Source organism: Lygodium microphyllum, chromosome 17 (genome assembly GCF_053477565.2).
Source record: "Lygodium microphyllum isolate KBCC chromosome 17, Lygodium_microphyllum_v1.1.10, whole genome shotgun sequence".
Lineage (NCBI taxonomy): Eukaryota > Viridiplantae > Streptophyta > Polypodiopsida > Schizaeales > Lygodiaceae > Lygodium > Lygodium microphyllum.
In genome coordinates this window covers 117492323-117515527 of record NC_141151.1, presented here as the reverse complement: position 1 = coordinate 117515527, position 23205 = coordinate 117492323, and the positions used below count along the sequence as shown (strand labels likewise).

General features: G+C 40.2%; 1 long non-coding RNA gene and 1 other non-coding gene across 2 annotated transcripts; both read right to left on the bottom strand.

Moving 5' to 3' along the window:
* Positions 1–20399: 20399 nt before the first annotated feature.
* LOC148022282 (uncharacterized) lies at positions 20400–22392 on the bottom strand. Its single transcript, XR_015694476.1, has 2 exons — positions 21346–22392; positions 20400–21262 (listed from the first exon to the last, which is right to left on the bottom strand). It is a non-coding gene; the product is annotated as an uncharacterized LOC148022282 (long non-coding RNA).
* LOC148022283 (small nucleolar RNA Z159/U59) lies at positions 21890–21980 on the bottom strand. The gene has a single exon (XR_015694503.1). It is a non-coding gene; the product is annotated as a small nucleolar RNA Z159/U59 (small nucleolar RNA).
* Positions 22393–23205: the final 813 nt, after the last annotated feature.

The window sequence follows — 23205 nt, the reverse complement described above, 5'->3', positions numbered from 1 at the left end:
AATTCTTTTAAAGGAACATTGAATCATGTGCTATTGATTGGTGGGTTTGGCTCAATTTTTTATTGCTAAAGAAATATTACTAGAAGAGAAGTACACTCATTTGCTTCTTGGGATTGTGATGTAGCTAGTACATTGCTTCTTAGAGCTACTACTAGTGGTGCCTCTAGTGAACAAGCCATCCTTTCATCACCAATGGGATTTAGAATGAAGCGTCATTTCCTTTAAAATAGGATTTGTCCATGACTATTGCAAGAATCCTTACAAGGCTTTCTAAAAGGTATGGAGATCTAGTCACCAACTTAAACAATATATTAGGGCTTACCTTGCTTGAAGAAGATGAAGTCCTCTATATGTGAGAAATTTTGAGTTATCCATGTATGTAAATGTGTTATATTATGGTAGTAATGTCTATGAACATATTAGGAGTATAAGGGCATTTTTTCACTTTAATAGGTTTTATCCATGTGCATGTATGCATGCATAAGGATATCCATATAGTTTCTAAGAGGCTTTGTCTCCATCCATGTATACTCATTGAGAGGTTTTATCCCCATCATTCATGGATGCATGCCAAACTAAGGCTACTTTCCTTGTGTGAATCTTGCAACCTTTCCATAAATCTAATGATTGGTTATCAAGGTAAACCCTTTTATTGGGAGTAGCAACATCTATATCTTATAGGAGTGAGTTCATATTCTTCATCGAATGAACTTGTCTTAGAAGAAGCAATATTTATTGTAGCATGCATTTTAGTACCTAAAACCTAACACTTCATGCTCAATTTTAGTCATGTTTTGGGGGACCACTCACATGTTGCAAGGTTGTTGAAGCTTCTTTCATCATAGCTAATTTGAATATTTTACTAACCAAAACCACCATTTTCACATATGTTAACTATTTGACTATGCTTTCTTGTTGAGATTCCATTCATGTAGCTCTACTTATGTATAAGCTATGGCAACTTTTTATAAAATAGTCAACAATGATGGTTTTTGAGGATAAGATGGATGGAAAAACAACCTATTATTGACATATACAATATGTGATGCATTAGTTGTAAATGAACTTTAGAATGTTTTTGCTCATATTGAATTTCAACATTTATCTATGATGAAAAGAAACACAAGGAAAAGAGGCGAAGCAACCACACACACACACACACACACACACACACACACACACACACACACACACACACATTTATCTATAGTGAAAAGAAACATGAGGAGGAGAGAGATGAAGCAAGCACACGTGTGCATGCACGCATGTGCACACACACAAAATGGAAACTTGAGCACACAATGAAATAGGGCTAGAATCTTCTTTTCTCTTATTCTTCTTTCTTCTTCCTCGCCACAAAAAGATTTAGGCTATGATGATATAAACATACTAAAATATATGCACATGTAGTTACTATGTGTGAGCTAGAAAATGATGGGTGTAGTTACTAAAATATATGTGCATGTAGTTAATGTAAGTCAGATAAGGATAGATGAGATGGCACAATGAATGTGCCTTAACCAGAGTAGACTACATAGGTATAATCCACTTGTAGAATTACTAGTATATCCTCTATTAAAATATATGTGTTGTTAAGCATTTTTTCAAAAACTAAAAACCTCTATAAAAACTTTAGATAGGTTGAATTTTTTATAACTTACTTATTGGCGTGGCTATTTATTTTATCATTTCATAGTTAGATTTTCTGTATTTGTCTAGCTTAGAAATTATTTGTGTGATTTTGTTTGGATTTTTTGAGTGTGGAAACTCGATAGCCTTGGTCGAGATTGGAGTTTTTTGGATAGGTTGGAGCTAGAGTTTTCCAGTAGCTATGGAACATTTCAAAACAAGTATGTTTTTTTGTCAATACTCTTGCACATCATAGGGATTATGGGTTCATGTCCTTTCGTAGTTGGATTTTTTGTCCTTGCCTAGCTTAGGAATTGTTTTTGTTATTTTGTTTGGATTTTTTGAGTATGGTCGAGATTGGAGTTTTCTGGACAAGTTGGAGCTTGAGTTTGCCAGTAGCTATAGTTGTGGGACATTTCGAAATGGGTATGTTTTCTAGCCGATACTCTTACACATCACAGGGATTATGGTTTCACAAGCACTTCACATTGTGCCTGTTGAATACACTACACTCAGGGGTTGTCTCTTGAATTTATCAAATACTTCTATGTCATGGGTTGGGTTAATGCACATTTTGCACCATCATTAAGCACTAGCATAGCATGAGGCCACTCCAACTATATGCTGTAAATTTTAGATACATGCGCACCTGAGAGAGCACATTCTTTGGGCACACGTTGTTTCTTTGCATACACGAGTGTTGGGATATTCATCACTCAAATAGAAACCTTTGGATGAGTGGGAAAGATGTTTGGGTTTGTTTGAGGGTTGTGAAGGATGCCGCCAGTTGTGAGATGGGTTGCTTTCTTGGTCACTATCATGGGGTCTTCTTCTACTTCATGTTGACTGCAGCATGAGATTTGCAATAGTAGTAGTGTAAGTTGATGAGGATGTACTTCCGTGGGGATTGGTCTTTGGAAGAAACTGATCAAATGGTTGAAGTGGTGGGGACCGAGAGTGTATTGCATGGATGATGGGGCCTCTGAAGTTGGTGGGTTGCTGCATTGGTTTTTACTTGAAAAGAAAAGAAGGTGCATTCCTTAGGGGTGTGTCTACCCTATCGTGCGGTGCATAGTGCTCATGCGAGCATAACTAGGAGTTGGGACAAATGACAAGCAAGCATGTGTGTTGTCCGACACTTGAGGACCCAGTTCATGCATTGTTGGAGGTGCAGTGCACAGCTTCAGGAGACAAACCTAGAAGTCCTACCCTTAAGGTGCCCTAAGCCTGAAGTGGGACATCAAAATGGGCTAGGGGGTTAGAGACAGAGCCAATCGACCGAAGCCACCAAGCGTTGCTAACTTGAGAACCCCTAAGTGCAGTGACGGTGATCTTTGTGCTTTTTCTTTTTTTTTGAAAATTACATAGTCATAAGGATGATTGCAGCGTATGAAGCAGCTATCATTCATATCTTCCAAGAGGGCTAAGCAAAACAAAGGAAGTAGAGCTACTCGCATCATCAATCTTGCCATGGCGCAGCTATCTATTCCATTGGGATCAAAAAAGACGGGTGGAAGGCGATGCTCTTGTGGCGTGGGATCCTATCTAATTATTATCCTAAGTAGTCAAAGATAATTACAGGTAGTGATGAAGGTGGAATCAAGATAGGAGGAGAATTCATCGATGAAGCAAACTATGGAATCATATGGATCCTCTGGCGAGTGCAAAAGTGAGGGCCTCTTCCAGTTTAGTAGCTTTGGCATTGTAGATCCATGGGAAGTCGTACCCTGGCCGTGGATGCTTGGGTTAAAATCCGCTTCTACCCTTCTTGAATATGGCATGAAAGTTGGATTATTTCACTCGAAGAGTAGGGTATTACAAAAATCCATCCAGGCGTCCATGTTCACGTTAAAAATGCACCTCCTCCATGTGTGTTGGCACTCATAGCCCTTCACAGCCTTGGGCACTACCAAAAATCTGCATCCTCAGTCCCCATAGGGTGAGATTCTGCTCTCTCTCCGAGGTCCATTTGTCTCCTAGCCAGTTTTCCACATTAATGACCTCTTCCACCACCTTGATTGACAGTACTTTATGCAAGTTAGCGGGGAATTGAAAATTAAGGTCAAAGGGCCTTTTAGTGCTTTCCTGTTGCTCCTAGATCACAAGTTTTGCATTGATTGTTTCCTGCTACTCCCAAGTCAAAGGGCCTATTCACTAGGTAAGGCTGTATGTATGGTTGTGAGTACGAGAGTCCCCTCTTGGTAGTGTGCAATGCATGACATCATGACAAAACCTACCACAGTTGGCATAAGGTCGGGACCTCGAGTCCTGACACTCCGCTAGTAGGTGATTTCCACCACCACAATACGCGCATTGGATATGAGGGCGTATTGGGCATCTTATCATCTCTTGTAATTTGGCTAGCTCTGTCTTCATCTCTGCTAGCTCTTGACTTGTGTCCGTGCTCTTCCCTTTATCTTGAGTACTTGGGCCAGATCTTTCACTTGACATTGAAACTCTCTCCGAGTTTCTAGCATTTGTCTCCTCTCGAGTCGAGCTCTTGGAGCTTCTCTCTTTGAGCTGATCATCAACTCTAATTGCCTCATCAAAGACCCTAGCTAGCACGCCTCACTGCAATCTTGAATTGGCTCCCAAGGCCTTGTAGAGTTCCTCACTTCGTATCCCATTGATGAAGACTATGGAGACTACTCTTTTGGTGGGTTGCTCACTAGTTGGGATCCTCTTGAAAAAACTTTGCACCTAGGTGACATAGTCTCTTATGTCCTCCTTGTCATTCTGTTTGACGTTCATCAATCTCACTACAAGGTTATTAGAGTACCCAAGCTCAGAGAATCTCTTAATGAAGAGACTGTTGAGGTTGTTGAAATTAGTCCACTCAGCACCGTCTAGACTCATATACTAGGTCCTACCCTTACCTCCTAGGTATAGACTGAAAGCTTGTGAGTGTAGAGTAAGATCAGCCTTGCAAAGACTTGCTTGAACTGGTGATACTTGTCTAGCTTCTTAGCCACGATGATGGGGATTCTTGATTGGCTCTTTGAGCCCTAGTTAACTCCTAAACCTGCAAGTAATGAGGTTGCCATTGCAACGGTGCTCTACTCTGCTAACGAGTTGTCTAGCAATCACTTCGTAAGAAGCTCACTCAATGTAAGATCACCTTTCAACACTCTTTCCCTTTCTATGTCAGAAATCATGTCCTATTTCTGCTTTTGCTAGGGCTAGCCTCGCTGAATCTCGTGCATTTCCACACTCTCTCATGCAATCTTCTGGCTTGTTGTTCCTGATTGTAGGCTACTATGCTTTGCAAAGCTTCCTGCATTAGTCTTCTCTCTTCTTCAAGGTCTATTATGATATCCTTGGACATCCTACCGTGGTGATTTGTTCAGGTTTGCAGGTCATAGTTGATGACTAGCCACTGGATTTCTATCTCGAGAAACCACCTAGATCAAGCTCTTCGTCATGTCAGTGGTTGGTTAGTGCTTGACTTTGCCATATTCGTGGTCTTGTGCTCCACCAGGTTGTTGATGAGATTGACCAAGTCAGGTAGACCCACTCCTCCAATGGTGTCGGTCCTTGCAGAGTTTGACTCTTGGATTGCATCCGCACTTAGTCCTATATTTGGGATTCTCGATCACCCAACTACGTTTTAGAGTCTTCTCCTACATGTGGGCCCATTCTAATTGTTAAGTCTATGTGAGTTCCTTTTTATTACAAATAGTCATCAATTAGACTCACTCGGTGTGTGTGTGTGTGTGTGTGTGTGTGTGTGTGTGTGTGTGTGTGTGTGTGTGTGTGTGTGTGTGTGTGTGTGTGTGTGTGTGTGTGTGTGTGTGTGTGTGTGTGTGTGTGTGTGTGTGTGTGTGTGTGTGTGTGTGTGTGTGTGTGTGTGTGTGTGTGTGTGTGTGTGTGTGTGCTCTCTTCTATGTAGCATGAGAAATCAGGCTTTCAGCTTTTCTTAAGTGCACTTTAAGTGTTAGAAAACAATGTGGATGCGAATACAAGTGATGATTGCAGCTCTCGCACTCTCGCCTACGTACTCAACCTAATGAGGCTCTAAACTCAATTACTGGCTGTTTGCTCTGGTCCCTAGGATCTACGCTACACATCGTTTAGCCTCCTCAGGGTCAAATGGGATTTGTTGGTTAGCCTATGGCTCCAAGTGTATTGAGTATGCTGATATGAGTGTTAGCATTGTGCATGGCCGTTCGGCTGCGATTTCTTGGGTTAAATGCAAGGCTTCTAGTCAATTCTCCTCTTGTGGGTTGTACTCTCTATCATCCTGGACGCGCTAATTTTGTCAATTTTGATGTGTCAAAACCTAGTTTGATTCTGCAATATCGAATCGCAGGAATCAGACGTTTGATTTGACATGTGTCCAATTCTAAGATGTTTGATCATGTATGGTCCAATTATGGGATGTCCGATTCTAGAAATCCAACAGGGTGCATCTAATTGGATAGGTAAGGCTAGTCCGATTTGCGTATGTCTGATTTTAGGAATCGGACAGAGTGGTCTGAGTCTCTAATTTTCCAAAATTAGACAAGGTCACGTCCGAGTGTCTGATCCTCAGGATCAAACGTGTGGCAGTGGTCTGATTGCTAAGGTATCCAATTTTGCTTGGTCCAATCAACCAATCGAATGGTCCGAAGCCGAGTCTAAGTAGTCCAAGCATCCGATTCTACCGGCATGTAAATTGCAAGAATGAAAATCGCTTCGTGCCACCAATTTCTGGCCACGCGCACTAGCAAGATTCATCAGGATCAAAGGTTAGATGCACAGAAAGGTTTCTACACACATGATCCAAGCAATAAACTCATGTGACCTTCAATCAATTCATTGGAAGAACCAAGTCCTCCACAAGCTCTCTCTCTCTCTCTCTCTCTCTCTCTCTCTCTCTCTCTCTCTCTCTCTCTCTCTCTCTCTCTCTCTCTCTCTCTCTCTCTCTCTCTCTCTCTCTCTCTCTCTCTCTCGGGTGACTCAACCTTAATCTACATGATCACTCCTCATGCGATTCTAACACCTCCAAGTATTCTCTCTTCCCATTTTTCTCCCTGTTTGTGCCCTGTTTGGGCTTGTTTAATAGTAGAAACCCTAAAGCTTTTTCCTTTGATTTCTTGGTCTAATCTACTCTAAATGCAACAAAAATCAAAAATAGAAAACCGAAATGCTTCCTCCTACTTGCTTAATCATAAAAAAACCAAAATACTTATTGCAACGATTCCAAACCCAAAACCTCCTACCTATCTTAAGCTCCGATTTGGGGATGAAACCCTCACTTCGTTGCTCAGTTTGAGGCACACGTGCTCAAGCTTGAATCCTTGGTCCCGACAATAGGACCAAAATGTAGTGGCAAGCTCACACTCAACCGCTAAGACCCATGGACCGCTTATTGTTCAATCGTTTCAAGCAAACACCTATGGCTATCTCTCACCTAGCCAACGCACCTTCCATCCTATCGAGGTGTAGCGAGCTTACCTTGATGCCTAAATGAGTTGCTTTCCCCCTCAAGCACACCTGTAGCTCCACAACTTGTGATGCAAGCTCAAGCAACCTCAAGTCTCCACCTTCAAGCTCCATCCTCCACAGCCGCACATAAGAGAAAAAAGAGAAGAGAAAAGAAGAGGAGAGGAGAGGAGAGGAGATGATGGAGAGCTTATTCTTCTTAATCCCTCACTCTCACACACTCGCACTCTCGCACTCCCTCTCTCAAGCACACACAAGCAAACAAGAAGGAGAGAAGAAAAGAAGAAGATAAGTCCAACCTTGCCACACACCAAAGAATGAGCTCCTCATTCACTTTTCAACTTTATATACAAAACCCTAAATCCTTTCTAGTTGGTCATCCCCTTGTCCCCTTTTTTACATGACCTAGGCCCTTTTTCCCATTCTCATCCTATCTTCCTAGCTTCCTTCCTATTGCCCATCTACTTTTACAATTTGCGCAGGAGGGAGCCTGGCGCTCTTTTACAAGAAGTTTTGGGGGCACCTTGCATTTAGAAGTGCGCTTTTGCCTTTGCCTTAGCTTTTGAGACTGCCCTTGCGCTTTCGGCCATTTCCCTTCCTACTTCTTCTATTGTGTCTAATTTCCTTCTAGGCCGTCTCTTTTAGGTCCTGACTTGCGCTTTTTCGACTTTTTCTTGTGCTGTAGTTAACAATATCATAGAAGAGTTCCACTCCATTATCCATGATCTCATCATTATCAAGAGTAGCACAAATATTGCGAGGCAGGCAAGATGCTTGATTGATAGCTTCTTCCTACCCTTGGTATTTGATGTTGGGGTAAAAGGCCCTTGGGCGTGCTCATGTACAATGATCGCCCATATTCTTTATTTATATATGTATAAAAGTACAATAAGGTTGTCATAACATTGTTGACAGTACCTACATTGTGTGTGCTCTTCTCTCCAGTGTCTCCTGCATCCCTTTCAACTGGTATCAAAGCCTCTCCTTCGCGAGCTCTTCCCAGCATCTACATGAGGTATGAGATCTTGTTCTCTCTTATTTATTTCAGTCCACATAGGTATAGTAGGGTTTACAAGTTGGGGCAGTCATTGACGACCTTCCCTCGTGAAGCTTAAAGCTTCCCTCCTTGAACTTGGCTTGTTGAGCCTTGGTTTGGAGGCTTCTATTGGCTTCCTTGAGCCCCATTGTGACTCCCTTGAGCCCCCCCTTCATCAAAAACGTGATCAGCCCCCTCCTTACAGTTTGTGCCAACTTTTGGCACTTGAAAGAAGCTCGTGATACTCTTCCTTTAGCTCCCTTCCTTGTTGCCACTCTTAAAAATGGCTTCATGAGAGCCCCCGACACTTGGCATTTGACTTGGCATTGATTTGTGGGCTGACTTACTTCAAAACAGGACTGTTCACAGATAGTTTACAGCAGTGCCACATTAGCATTTTATGTTTGGGCCACATTGGCATTGACATTGGTTGCCCGATTGGTTTCGAATGCTCCTTGAATGATGTGGGAATGTATGTCTATCATGTGAGATGGTTTTGGAGCTGATCTTGATTAGCCATTGACTACTTTACATAGTCCATAGGTAGCCCAAAACAAGGTATCCCCTTGTAATTACATTTTATGCTCATGCTACATGGTCATTTGATGCCCGATTATGCCCGATTGGTGCCTATATGTCTAAGAATGTATGCCTATGAGTTGGACTTGATTTGAGCTTGGTTTAAGCATTATTTTACTCACTTTTTAACTGTTATTTGCTGCTGGAAACTTCAGGACTAAAGCTTTTTATGCTACAGTTGGGTTATGCCTATTGGTCTCACAGGGTGCTCCCAGCTACTCGGTATGATGTCATGATGTATTTGGACTATGCCACATGTCTTGTTTATGATTTGGAATGCTTTTGAGCTGAGATTAGACCTAAATTTGGGTTTGATTGTCACTTCTTTGCAGCTGGCATTTCATCTATGACATGGTTTATGCCTAGGCTACCCAGTACAGGTTATGATGTCTTGGTGAATGCTTTATGCTTTGGCTGTGGATGGCAGTTGTTTGAGCTCGTCTCGACATTCATTTGAGTATTCCCTTGAGCAGTTGGACATTGACTTGGCTTTTTCTATTACGACCTTCGATGCTATATGGGATTTGATGCTCTGATTATGGATCTTGGCTATTACTTGGATGCACTTACAGGTATTGAGCAGTGAACTACTCCCCTGTTTTGGCAGTTGCCTATTGAGCTGTGATTGCTTATTTGCATTTGATATGTGGGATACTTACTAATTAGTGGACTTGGATAGTGCTTGGGATTTACAGTTATGGTCGTCCTGCTTCTGTGTTGTATGGCATCTATGCTATTTGGGCTACTATTGCCCGTATATGTCAGGGAGCAGACCACTCTTGATAGTGGTATGGTGCATGCAATTACCCATGATGATGCAGCTGAGCCTAGACTCCTAGTATCGTGTTACCCTGCAAATTACTTACTCAGTGATATGGCTTATACCTTTGATTGGCTTTTGGATAGTATGGCATCTTGTCATGTTACTCCGCATAGAGCTTGGTTCTCTTCTTACAGGGAGGTTGACGGATGTATTTCTTTGGGCCTTGAGCAAGATTGCCATGTTATTAGTACAGGGGATATACACTTGGCTTTGCCAAATGGGTCTTCTCTTATGCTTTGTGATGTCTTGCATATACCGATGCTCAGTAAGAGCCTGATCTTTGTTAGTCAGTTGCATGGTGCAAGATATTATGTCTCTGTTGGGGATACTTCATGGAAAATCCGTCGTGGTTGCTTGGTATTGGCCAAAGGTGCTAGATATGGCAGTGATTATGTAGTGCACGTCTCTCATGTGGGGGATTCTATGGTTGCAGTTATGCAGATACCACATGCATTGTTATGGCATTGTCGCCTAGGCCATGTACGACACAGTAAGATGGATGCTTTATGTGATATGGGCTTATTGCCTGCTCTTCCCCATGCTACTTGCACTCATTGTACTCATGGTCCATGCAGAGCCTCTTTGGCTTATGGTGATCATGTGAGGCATGCTCCTCTAGATCTAGTTCATGTTGCAGTATATGGACATATGCCTTCCCAGTCACTTGGTGGAGCATCATATTTTGTGACCTTCATGGATCATGCTACCCACCGTGTTTGGGCTTACCCTTTGGTACGGATTGAGGATGTTGTTACTATGCTTGACATGTTTATGGATTCTGTTGGTAGCAGGCCTAGATGCTTGTAGATGGATTATGAGAATCATGCTATCTCTCCCAGCTTACGGATCTCTTGTCAACAATATGGCATTGATTTATTATGCCCATGGTATTATGGGATTGCTTATGGCATGTGCTTGACTTTACAGGCAAAGGTTGCTTCTATGCTTACCACAACTAGATTGTCTTATGGCTTTTGGGTTGAGGCCCTTATGACGGAAATCTACTTGGTTAATCGGGCGTCGTGTTTCTCTTTGGATATTATTACTCTGCATGAAACATGGAGTGGCATGAGACCCTCCTATGATCACTTGAGGATGTTTGGCTGCCACGCATCTGTCAGTATGCCACATGAGCCTATGTCACGCAGATGCATACTCCTTGGTTATGGAGATGGTGACTTTACAGCTTACAGGTTTTGGGATTTAGATGCCCAGCAGCTTCTACGCAACTGTCATGTTGTCTTTTATGAGATGTAGACACCTCTCAGGCCTCTTGATGCACGTTCAGTGTGCTTTACGGCTGATTCTATAGCCATATGGCTTCTCCATTCTTGCCCACCTTGGTTAGCACACAATCCTATTCAAACCCGTTGTGTTGCCTTTTGGAGAAGGAAGGCTACATAAGGGGAGACTTGCCACATGGTAGGCCCCTTGGCATGTGTAGTTAATGCCATAATGGAACTTAATGCCTATTAAAGCTCGACTACACGTCTCAATCCTCTCGTCCCTTCCTACACACACATCTTCCACCAAAATTGTCCACTTCCATAACCACTACATTTTTAAAAAACCCTCCATGGACACTTAAAGTACATACTCATGTGCCAATAATAATAAGTCATTAGACATCTGTTGTCCATGATCATATTAACTAAATTGTTTCCTTAAATTTAACCTTTGCTTTACATTTAAACTTTTGGAGAAATCTTGGTTGATTTAGCTGCAAAGTTGAAGGAACTTTAAAATCTATTAAGAAAACCAAAACTTACAAAAAAATTAACAGTCATGGATTATATATGTTAAGAACACAACTGAAGAAAATGGAAATTTCCAACCATATAGCATTAACTTGTTTAACATCTTTAAGATCTTGCTTTAACAATTATACCACATTGAACAATTTTCAACACGCATATTGCTTTGCTTGAGCATGCATTACATTGTAACATAAAATTACACTCAATTATGTAGATATCTCCTTAATTTACTCTCTACAACAGATTAATAATGTGGTAAGTATTTCAAGCAAGTCACATTACAAACCAGCTTGTATCAAACTCTATACATGCATGTTGCCCTCGTAACTTGTCTTGTATCCAAACATCATAATCTCCTTGATCACTCCTATATGCACCCTATATATCATTTTCCACCACATAGAGTAACTCCCATGAAAATCCCACCACATGATGTTATTTTGAAAGCTAAGCTCAAAACATATACCTTAAGAAGTATTTCTAATTATCCCATTAAGGCAGTGTAAATGAAGTAAGCTTGGCCCCCTTGTACATGCTCATACCATCTCTCTCTCTCTCTCTCTCTCTCTCTCTCTCTCTCTCTCTCTCTCTCTCTCTCTCTCTCTCTCTCTCTCTCTCTCTCTCTCTCTCTCTCTCTCTCTCTCTCTCTCTCTCTCTCTCTCTCTCTCTCTCTCTCTCTCTCTCTCTCTCTCTCTCTCTCTCTCTCTCTCGTTTGATGACAACATTAGCCATGGCATGAATGCATGCATCTAACATAAGATCACATTTGTTCTTATGTCTAGCTAATATTTGAGATCGATGCCCGCTTCTTGTAAGAATTATAAGCCTAATTTAACATACTCTTTTTCTATTGAGACTTTGCCATCATTCTTGCAATGAGATGACACCATCATTACTTTCTAATTATGCTACCCTCCTGTTGAGACTTTTCAGGTTCCTCCTCCACCTCTAGTACTACTACTTTTTGTAACACCTAGTCATTGAATGATTTGGTTCTAAGACACAATCTTTCTAAGTGCATACCTAAAGAAGTATCAATATTATTTGGAACAATGTAGTGTTTTAAAAGGGCATGCATGCATAAACATGTGATGTGTTCATTTTATGGTTTTTGTGTGATTTATGGTGAATATAGTGCTCTCTACATGTGTGGGAAATTTTGAATGTATCCATAGGCTTGAGTTACATGTATTGGTATGTGGACAATAATTGTGTGTTTCTGATAATTTGACTAATTGCATTGTTAAGAGATCCTATTTGCTAGTATCTAGAAGCATTAACTTGAGTGCATAAGCATTGTGGCACTTCCTTACAATCTCCCTCTATCATGTATTTTATGCTCGTTGTTGCCATTCTCCATCCATCTACCATACATAGAACCACAACCAACACATGCTCTCCTTCCTCACTCAAAATTAGGGCAAGCACTTGCTTCACATGCATGTCACCCAAGGAATTTGCATTGACGATCCTACCAACTAAGGTGTCCATGCTGACTAACCAGTATGCTACGGAGGTTAAATAGACAATCGAATGGCACCCTTGGCCACAAAGCATTGAGCTTATAATGCCACATGTTATTTGGCATCAATGAGGTTAGTGCATCTAATGGAAGAAGCTTGATAAGAGCATCTTCTCCTATAGTGATCCTCGCCATGAGCTTAGAGCTAGAAGTTGTGGCAAAGATTCGAAACTTGAAGGCTGAGTATAATGATCATAATTAAACATTGACACGTGTAGATAACGTCTTTGTCACTCCATGCAATCTAAGGGAAGGGGTGCTATGCAAGGAGAGGAAGGCAGGCGCCAGCTACTACGCATCGACTGTAATCATTATTTCTGGCCACTGAACCGCATTCTATGGATGCAAGGTGACCCATTCCAAGACAATGGCATTTATCATCGATGGAGGCGTCACTTGCAAGGATGGTGATCTGGACGTTGCGCAGAGCAGTAGTTATTGTCTTGATTGTAAGCTTTGATTGTACTACCAGCGCAGCCCTGATGAGGTTGTGCTGCTCAGCTGCAGCCTGTCAATATTGCAAGGTTTGCGGGGCAGGAGCACTCCCTCCATGGATGCCGATCACAGGCCTATACAGGCTACAATTATATGAGAAATACAAGTTGAGCCTTCCGATAATCGGCTCCCTGCCGCTGCTTGCAAGCTCCCTGCCACCATCAAATACTTGGCCACTAAGATGGCACAATTATCAACTATGGACAATAATTGCAAAATGTGTGCGAGAGAGAGAGAACCCTCTTGTAAGGACTTCTTCACCAAAAACATGAGCATCGCGTGGGAGAAGGAAGTAGAAATTTAATGGAGGCTCTCAGGCTTTATTCATGGCTTCCAATTGGCCATTTGCTTGGCGATAGTAGGGGGAGGACTTTTGCTAAATGACTATGAACGTGGACAATAAGTATGCGATCGCTTCATTAATAAAGTGTGTACCATAGTCACAATCTTGAAGGTATAGTCAAATCCAAAGATTACCTACGCCTATAAAAACTTCACAATTGTCCTAGCTTCATTCTTACGACATTATCCTAACCATCTTGGCCTAGTTGGTATAATTGCCTAGTCATTAGCTAACAGGGTTGTGCTTTGAGTGTGCCTTGTTTCAAGAATGGGGAGCTCTTCACGCAACTATGATAGGGGTTCTTTTGTTGGGGGGGGGGAGGAGGTCAGGGCCAATTTATCCAAAAAGTTGGAAACCCCCCAATGTCACATGGAGGGTCTTTAGTTTGGATGGAAAACCCCCAATCCCTTGGAGAAACCATATCTATCAGTTTCTTCACTAGAAACTACATGCCTTTTTTGGACTTTAAAGGAGTCTATCCAACCATCTCTCTCCCAAATTTGGCCTCTTACAAGTGTTGAAAGATCAGCACTATTTACTATGTGCCTCTATTGCTAGTAGTTGAACTCCGTGCTAAAAAATGGAGAGGACTTGCTCTAGCATGCATCCACAACATATATAAATGTAAGAAGCTTCATCTACATAACAAAGTAGAGAGTCCTAGCTCAATGTATTTTTTTGCATTGTTTAGTGCCCCTCTAGTGTTTGATGCACAAATAGCAATTTGCAGAATCATAGAACAAAACAAATGAGTCTAAAATTGAAAACAAAAATCAAGACATCACTACATACTACCAATACACAAGCACAGTTCCTTTTCTATAGCTTTTAGGTTCCCTTTCCCTGTCCACCCTGTTAATGAAATAATATTCTATGTATAACTCATTTAAATGTCATTTGCATTGCATGACTAATTGCAGTTACCATATTGCACTACATGAGCATGAAAGTGGGACTGCATATGAGCCACTTGCAATGCATAAGCATAAGTAATAATGGAAAGAAAAAAAATCCAAAGTAGCTTCTACATGTTGCACCTTCACATACATCTTAGAGGCAGGATGAAGAGTCACTGATGTTATAGAGGAAGGATGGCATTTCATGCTTGTTAGGAATTTATGTTTTCTCCACCTCGTAGACATGTTGTAAATAAACCATACATGAAAAGTGTGCAACCAACAGTTGTATATCATGTTTCTCATTACGTAGTACTCTTAGCTTTTTAGAGCCAACCAAGCATGGCTACATGTGAGATCTAGGTGTGAAGCTAGCCTCTTCCATTTGCTTGTCTATTTCCTGCATGTAGCCTCATATTGACCCAAATCTTTTGTCAACTTGTTCCATAATTCAACTTCAAAAAAAAGGTGATGTGCTAAAGAGTTCCCATCCTTTAGTCACGTAGCCACATTCCCCACTATCCACCAAGAAATGGATCTCTTTCCAATCATGATGTCCTAATCTCGACATATTCTTCTCAAATTATTTCAAAGGGCCCTCATGTCAACTGCTTTCAATTAGACTATGGTACTCCAAGCTTTTAAGCTATACATGAATGTGGCCACATTGAACTTGCAACATATGCCTTGACCTTCGTTGCTAGTAAACATTGTAGCACATAGTTCTTCAACAATATCAAGTCACCATCTTTTTGTGATACTACTATCATGTGTTATTGTTGAGGTCTCACATGTCCTTTGGATATTCATTTTGGAGTGATACTGTTTTTTTGGATATATATATCAATTTTGATTATCTGGAGAAGAGTACATTTCAATAAATGTATGATTGCAAGATCACCATTATAAACTGGTTAGTTCTCCCCCAAAGCATCATAAGAATAGACAATGAAGGCATGCTCTAAATACCTTCATAGGATAGAAAGTTTGCCACCTCTATTCCACAACAGTGATATCAACATTCTAGCTATCTTCCTCCATTCTCAAATTATACATGCTTATAAGAACATTGACCAGAATTCTTGGTGAGGAATATGATTCTGTAAACCATAACTTATCTAGAGAACTTATCCTCATGTCATAATCTAAAAGTTGCCACTAAAACAATTTGTATCCTCATTAACTTTCCATTAATTGTTTTGAGAGGTATACAAATGTATATAGGATATATTTTCAAGGTTGGTCCCAAAGCAATGACTTGGATGGATTAAACAATAATTTCATGCTACCTTCTCAACTCCAACATGACATGAACACTTTCGTATATAGAGGCAGTCCACTGTGTCAAAACATTCAGCAACTAGTATGTGCACAGCATGGTACCATTTCTTTCTCCTCCTTTTTGTGTGAGAACTCCAACTTCAAAACTGCCACCACCGTGGGAGAGGGATTGAATATCCATATCCCCCAACAAACCAACCTTTCAATTCCAAAATATGAGTCCTACTAGTGCCCAGCATTGACAATCAATTCAAGGGACAATGCAGCTTTCTTTCCCATCTTTGCAACACCATGGACCACTGAAGTATCTAAGCAAGGCCTATCGAATCATACACTTCCTCACAATACTAAATCATTAACACCATAGATATGTGTGGATCCTCCAACACCTTTTTCCATAGTTCATAGACCTTCTACAAGGCAGCTCAGGATGCTTGCAAGGCTTTAGATGTCTTGTGAACATACTTCTCCTCGTGCTTTACAAAAATTGGGATAGAACCATAAGATTCCATGCCTCTGGCACAAAATGAGGAGCAACATCCTCACCTTTAATACCACGCCTCAACATTGTAGCACTACAAAAACCCCACCATCTAGTAAGGCTAACATGGAAAACTATCCTCCAATAGATGACTATCAAGCTTCCAACACTTATCCTTGAGATACTCGAGAGACTATGGCCTTGTTGTTGCTGAATTGGACCTAGATAAAAATGATCATGGTAGCCTTCTCCCACACATCAAATATATTGGACACATGTGGAAATACATTGCAAAGCAATGTGCAAAGTCAAATGTCCATAGGACGACTAGGTAATGCAAAGCATGCTAGAATTGAATAAATCGAGTGAAAAACAATTCATAATTATGAGCAATATATCCCACTTGGTCATCCATCTTACTAGCAAATCATGGCATCAAGAGAGAAGGCCAAGAAACAATCAGTTTCATTTGACTTGGTTATCTGTGAGGCCATAAAGAGCCATACAGGTGGCCAACAACGTGTAATCAATCCAAGCGATGACATTCTCAACACTTCTACGAATGCTCTCGTACTCTAAATTAGTTTGATGTGTTTATACATTACCTTATTTTGATTTTTAACAACTACTTGCCAACACATTCTACATAGCAAGAAGATGCAAACATGATTGCTAGTGATGTGTCCCACCCTTTTAAAAAAAGGCAATAATGTCGTGGAGAATTAAGCTCCAACAAGACAACTCTATTACTAATGGCTATCACTTTCTCTCACAAAAGAACCACTCCATAAGATTCATACTGCTTATCACAATTCATCTTCATCTTCATGATACATTATGTAACAATTGTCTACACCCCACCCTTATTGAATATTGTAATTCATGGTACATTCAACTCACCCTCCATGCCAAGCAATCTATCCACGCAATCCACATTGCTGCATTTGTTCCACAATATTTTCTCAACCTATTTTACCTGAGCAGTTGGCTAATGTCAACCCTAGATGATCTATTTTTTTACATGATGAACCTGCATGCTAGCTAACATCATGAGATTAGCAATGACGATCACCTATCCAAGCTATAGGGGGGCTACTTTTTGAAGCTGTAGAAGTGGAACCTGCATCTTCTTCTTCTTGAGCTTGTTACCCTCAATTTCCAAGTTGCCCCCATTGCCTGTTGAGGATGGGTTTTCATGTGTGGTCTTCTTTATCACATGTTAATAATATAGCACTTGTCACTTTGCGAGTTTTCTGTGCTTTTCTTTCACCCTCTTTGTCAAGGAATAGAGGCATGGATATTTATCTTTTCATTGTTGAATATTCCACACATGCATCTTAAACATTTCAAGTCTCCTACAAGATGCCATTCAACTAGGTATTCATAATGCCATTTAACTAGGTATTCACCAAACCCTTTAACCAAGAGCATCTCCCCATATTGCCAACAATCGATGATGTTTGGAATACGTATGTGCACAAAGAAGAGATGGTAGTATCTCAAATATGTCCTTAAGAACTTTAAATTCAGCAAGCCACCATCATGGCTTTCTAATTAAACACTAAAGTTCATTGGGTTGTTCTTGATGAATTGTAAGGTTTTATTCAACAAAGTTACACAAACTCTTTCGAGCTTTATTTCCTTGACAACCTTACTTTCATCCAATTTGAAGACAAAGTGCAATTTACCACTACAAGTATAAAGTGAAAAAGATCAATCAAGAGCTTAAAAGTAGAGCTCTTGAAATAATAAGAGTTTTGTCCAAGTCTATTCCATATAGCTCAATAAAAGTTTTGGTTGAGAAAACAAGGTTGCAAATCAAATATCTGAGGTCAAGTGGAGGAAAAGGATACCGTTAGGAAAAATTGACTTATTTCTGGGCTCTCTAAAAAATGCAAAGTAATTGTCCTATTAAAAAAATGACCCACTGATACCTATATCAATTGTACCTCAAAACTATATCATGTAGCATATCATGGGAAAGATCATAATAATTAGAGGGTTTTAATACAACATTCTCTAGCGAATCTTGAGTTGGTATACTCAAATTAGAGCCTCCCAACTAAAAAGTAACCCTGCAAAGTTCGAACCATCATGGAAGCATGACCCTTGTTCTTATGGGATATTCCTTGGAATCTCAAAGGCTTAAAATGCCCAAAAGTAAGTACAAGTTTTTCTTAATATTCTTCAATAAGACTATTTTTTTGGCTTTAAAATGATATACAAATATAATTTACATGTAGATATTACTCTTCAAATAATAAAGTTGTTGACAAAAGAAAAACAAACATATTGTAGAGATGGATCATGCAAAGAAGTTCAAAGATACTTACGTAATTCTTATTTGGGTAAGGCAAGTGGTATTATTACATGCATATTCCTAATGTAGTTGGATGTCTCATCTTCATGTAATTGGATGTATATGTGCATATTCCTCATGAGTCGTAGCAAATTAGATCCCAATGCTTAAAAATATATGTTTGTGGATTATTCTCTTGGGAGGAAGAGATGTACATGCTACAACCCTATTACGTGTAAGTTAAGAGTCACTAAGGATATTTTTTAATCTTTAAAGAGGTTAACAGTTTGTATGGTAATTTGGAGGATACAATTGTGATCGATATACAAGAGTAAATGGATGTGTGGAAAACATGTCAACACTCATTAACTTGGAGTAGACTGTGAGTGTCTCATAGTCACGAGTCTTTTGATAGACCTTGGAATGGTAGATTATAGTCTTCATCAAGTATATCATAGATGAAGGAAATATATGAAAAAGATTGACAACTCACTCATTAGACTAATATATTCTCCAATTTTTGTCATACTGATACAAATTCAAGTGGCTCTTAGCAAAGCTTTGATAAGGCGTTTGAGATTCCAATCGTTAAGCAACATGGTGTGAGGAAGACACAAGAGGTTACTAAGGCGCTTTGCAATGATGTAGGTCCATGTACAAGTCCCTAAAGACCAACCAACATTAAAAAGACAATGTGGCAAGTGATATATAATCACTATATACTCATGATTATGTATACATGGCTAAGTGATACATGTTATGGATGAAGAAATGGCTTAGCTTTAGGCAAATATGGCACATGGAATTTGATACATTTACGTTAAGGCAAGAAGTTGGCTACACATGAATATTAAAAGAAAAATTGTAAATGTGAGTAGATATATTGAGCTCATGGCACAATTGATTACCAAATGACATGCATAAACTCACAACATTGATTGATATTTCCTTAAGTAGCTAAAATGACTTTTATGAGGTATGTTATGGTAATGGCTACACTTACAAGCCACATTACCCATCATATTGATGTTTAAAAACCTTCTTACATGGGGAGTTACAAGACGAATTTTATTTGGAGCTACCACCTAATTGTGAGATTATGACTAATTCCAATTTTGAAGATAGAGGATGAGTCACACATCCCAAGCAGCAAGGCATGATAGGATTGTGGGACAACCTTGTTAAGGTGTTCATTGTATTATCATATTGTAGACTATTATTTTAATACGAAATGAGAAATAAGAGGCTGATATAAGAAATAAGAAGATTTCATTTCAACCTTACTTCTCTACACGCTAATGTGTTCATTGTATTTGTCCGTGCCCTCATGGTTCCTTCACCTCTCTTTATAGCTAAAATATTCTCTCTTTATAGCTAAAATATTCAAGTATTTTACAATGAAGAATGAGAGGCGTTTTCCAAAAAAGTCGAAATGTGCATGAATTTTCAATAGTTTGACACTTGGTACCTTTACATTAGCGTTTTATCATATTATACTCTCGTCACTTCGCAGAAAGTTTAAGCACAATCGCATAGAATATACATTATCAAAAAATATTCTTGATTCCCCAAGAATTTATAGCTATGAAGATCGCAAGGACTAGTAGCTCACTTTGTGATAATGCAAATTTTTCATCAATGAAGAATGTGAGATATTTTCCAAAAAATTTCAAGCACAATTGTATAGGTTACTCTCAATTTTCAAAAGAATATTCTCAATTTCAAAAGAATTCAAAATTAGGAAGATTGCAAGAAATAATAGCGCACTTCGGAGTGTGAAGATTGCAAGGATAATAGCTCACTTCGGGACAATAGTATGCAAAAAGCCAACATGTTTGCAATAGAATAAGAAATAGCACTCAAATGTTGTTACAGACTAGGGAGATTTTTAGATATCCTATAAACAAACATGAGATAATAAACAGTATAATTAAAAGTCTCTTGGATTGAGGAAAAAGTCGTCTCTTTCCAAAATTTGGAAGCACCTAAAGCATGAGTAACATCAAGAATGCCATCGGGAAGTTTCGGAAAGAAACTTAAGCAGAGATTCAAAACAATGAAGAACCGTGAATGGTGATAAAAAATAGCAATGCGATACAGCTAACCGTGAAGGCGCCAGAAATGAATGCAACAAAGCCACTGCAGCAAAATCATCCATGATTGTATATCTTTCCAGCAGGCTAGCAACTTTCCTGCTATGAATTTCATATAGCCATTTCTGTTCTGTTTAAGTCTCGAAATCGCTGTGCGAACTCCTGAGCAAAACCAAACCCTGGCCTTGCAAGCCACATCCGAGATTTGAAACTTTGAAGGGATCGTTTTTCTGTCACACAGGCAGGTACCAAACAGAATCGACTTGGCTAGCTATATTTTTCACAAACGACATCGTCTCGCTGCTGTGGTTGTAATGGTTAACATTTTGCAGATCAGGTCTGACCCCAGCTTCTGTATAAGAGGAGAAAGGCTTCTATATACTCGACACTCTTTCTGCATGTTCTCACCCAAGCTACACTTATGCGGACCGGTGAATGCCACCTACTCGCCCGACCTCCTTTCAGAATCAAAAACCATCGCCATGGAACCTCATTCAAAGATATTGTACAATGTTCTGGCGTGCCCACCACCCATTTAATATGACCTTCGAACGTTTGACCATCTTCAGCAATTCGCCCGGGCGCTTAGACAGCCAGCGTCGCCCTGCATTTCGGACCAACCATCAGGACGACATGCGCGAGCATGGCATGTATAGAACAAACCCGGCTGCCACAGGGAGGCCTCACCATACAAATGTTGGGAGAGCAGAAAATCATGCTTGCAAACAGAAGCTACGGCATACTACACCAGGCCAGGGCAAATAGCTAGCCGATAGGGCTTGAGCTAAGCCGCAGATAGTTTCGCCATATCTTCGAGCCACAGTCAATCCAAGATGCCCCTTTGCCATGTCGAACATACCACGGTTCTTCCAGTTCAGAACTACCTCCGATGGCTTGCATTCTGGAATCGGTGCACAACTTAGCCCATTTATCCACACTACCTATGCATCAGATTTCAGATGCAGGAGGTAGCATGGGAGACCTTATCTCAATGAAAAGATTTGGACAATATCTCGTTAGTGCCCCAAACTTCGCAAGTTTGCGCCCCAAATCCTCAGGAAACAACTGCAATACGACTTCACTTCTCCTGAACAAGCTTGAACAAGCAAAACACAAGTCGGCAGATGCAAGAGGGAAGATGCGTTTCACCACAAGAGCACATGCACAGCACAAGCATTTTTCCACATGGAGCACATACAGATTTCAAAACCAAGCTCAAGAGTTCAGAGCGGCCCCTTCAGTTCAGGTCTCCAATTATATCTTCCGCATCAACTGTCTTCTCGGAAGAACGAAAGTTTTAATGAACAGTCATCATAAGGGCCGCCACAGCAAACAGGAAACAGACAGGAGTATGTGGCGAGGTTGTTTCACCAGCGGTGCCAAGCTGGAGATACAGAAGGCACAGCCGGCTGATTTACCACGCCATTATAATCTCAGAATTAGTCTAGCCAATGTTCTCATGGCAGCATCGAGAACATGGAATTCCGTTCAATTCTGGCAGGACCTTCTGTTCCTTTCTCTGCGCAGTTGCTCACAACCTGGGAAGAGCTCTTCTACGCGGAGCCCATGTAGAAGCTCGTTTCCCACACCAGACGCTGTAAGTTCTCGAGCTCCTCTTCTGCAATAAGTATTGCATGAAACCCTAGCTTCATCAGACAGCAATAAACCCTAATTTTATCACACAGCCTAAACCCTAGAGTCCCTTCACACCAAATGTTTCTACGTCTTCGCTGGTTAACGCTAAGCCTCTTATCAACTACACTCGTTAAGTTCGATGACTTAAGAGTCATCGGTCGAAAATGTTTCTCATGGGTGCTACCACACGGCAACTTCGCTCAATAATCCATTTCTCATCTTTCTCTTTTCTCTTTTTCCTCTCTCTCTCTCTCTCTCTCTGTGTCTCTCTCTCTCTCTCTCTTCCATTTTTTTCTTCTTCTCTCTCTCTCTCTCTCTCTTCATTCTCTTTTTAAATTTTTTTATTCTCTCTCTCTCCTTTTATTCTCTTTGCATTTTTCTTCTATCTCTCCTCTCTTTTCCTTCTTTCTTTCTCCTCTATTTTATATTATATATATATATATATATATATATATATATATATATATATATATATATCTCCTTGCTCCATCCATCCCGCCCCACCCCCTCTTCTTTCACTTTCTTCCCCCCCCTCTGTCTCTCTTAAAATATGTAAATTTTATCTTTTTCCTATATATGATTCTGTCTTTATGTTATATTCTCTCTCTTCTCCTCTCTCTCTCTCTCTCTCCATCCCCTTTTCTTCTCCCTTTTCTCTTAATTTTCCGTTTTTTCTTCTCTCTCTCTCTCTCTTCCCCCTTCTCTCCTTTTTTCTCCCTTCCTCTCTTTCTCAAAAAATATTTAAATTTTAAAAAGAATTTTCTAGGGTTTTTTTCCCCCATCTCTCTTTCTCTTTTTTCTTCTTATTCTTCTTCTCTCTCTTTGGAGTATGCATTAGAAGAGATTAGAAAAGAAGTGGAGAATCACTAGTACCAAATCAACGTAATTTAACTTAAAATCAAAAATAAAGTA